Genomic DNA, 1,752 nt, shown 5'->3' with positions numbered 1-1,752 from the left:
GCTGACTGCAGAGGGGGTGGGACTAGATGAGCTTTGGAGGTCCCTTCCAACCCAAACCATTCTGTGATTCCATGATTCTATGAACTTGTTTCCACTTGCCTCTGACACCGTGCAGCCGTGTCACATGGTGGGAGAAACCCAGCCTGCCAGTTTGCTCTCAAGAATGGGCATTCTTCTGCAGAATGGGCAGCGAGCTGGCAGCTGTGCCAGGACTGCCATCTCCTCTGAACCTCATGGTGGTGGCATCCCTCAAGTGGATGGCATTTATCCTGCGTAGGTCTTCCATCTAATGGTGTGAGATGGTGGAACAAGAGGTGCTGGGAGAGGGTGGCATGAATTACTTTTGAGAGTGTGGTGGGTTGAGAATTCCCCCTAACATAAAATTGCCAGACCAGCTCAGTTAGAAAGCAAATGAAGCTGTATTTACAAGCAAAGCTACAATCTAGAAATGCAGTGCAATGAATATGTACAAAATATACAATATTTACCTATATGTACAATTTATAAAGAACACACTCTCTACTCTGCCCTGGTGAGACCACACCTGCAATACTGTGTCCAGTTTTGGGCTCCCCAGTTCAAGAGAGACAGAGACCTGCTGGAGAGAATCCAACAGAGAGCCACGAATATGATTAAGGGACTTGAGCATCTCCCCTATGAAGAGAGACTGAGAGCCCTGGGGCTGTTTAGTCTTGAGAAGAGAAGACTGAGAGAGCATCTGATCAATGTCTATAAATATCTGAGGGGTGGGTGTCAAGTGGAGGGGGCCAGGCTCTTTTCAGTGCTTCAGAGTGATAAGACAAGGAACAATGGGTTCAAACTAGAACATAGAAGATTTCACCTCAACATGAGGAGAAACTTCTTTCCAGTGAGGGTGACAGAGCACTGGAACAGGCTGTCCAGAGAGGTTGTGGAGTCTCCTTCTCTGGAGACTTTCCAAACCCACCTGGATGCATTCCTGTGCAGACTATCCTAGGTGATCCTGCTCTGGCAGGGGGTTTGGACATGATGATCTCTTGAGGTCCTTTCCAACCTCTGATATACTGTGAGACTGTGATACAAGAACCCCTCTGGACAAACCAGGGAGCTACCAACAGCTTCCCTGCTGCCTTCACAGAATCACAGAATTAACCAGGTTGGGAAAGACCTTTGAGATCCTCAAGTCCATAGGTTGATGGAAGGGACCTCCCTCCCCTCCCCACCCCGGTACACACGGGACAAGAGAAAGAGGAGAGAGTTGCTATTAGTTACTTAAGCACAACAAGCACTCATTCAAGGTCAGCAGAGCCAGGAGGAGCACAAGTTAATACCTGCCAGAGCGAGGAAGCTGAAAAAAGAGAAAGTTAGCTGACACAAACCAACTTTGTTAGTAGTCTGTCCAATGGGATTACTTAGAACTTATCATTATTTTCCCTTTTACACCCAGTGGCAATTTATTTACATCCTATCACTTTCTGTTGAAGATCTGTGGAAAGTTTGTCAGGCCCAGCCTGAAACTACCACAGAGGGGTAGCTCCATGACCGTCCTCCCAGCTGCTGGCTGCGTGGCAAGGACAGGCACTGAGCAACACCACTCTGCAATGCAAGGGAACACCCAGGCGGGGAGGGGGCCGCGGATGTCCCAAGGAGCTGCTGGGACGTGCAGCGCGGGGGGGCAGGTGGAGTGGGGCTGCCCCTAAGAGGTGTCAGAGGAGCTGGGGAGGGCCGGGGTGCCTTGCAGCCTGCCCCTTCCCTCCGCAGCGCAGCCATGTG

This window comes from Indicator indicator, chromosome 17 (assembly GCF_027791375.1).
Source record: "Indicator indicator isolate 239-I01 chromosome 17, UM_Iind_1.1, whole genome shotgun sequence".
NCBI lineage: Eukaryota > Metazoa > Chordata > Aves > Piciformes > Indicatoridae > Indicator > Indicator indicator.
The sequence above is the reverse complement of the archived record's forward strand: the minus strand, read 5'-3'. Positions refer to the sequence as shown.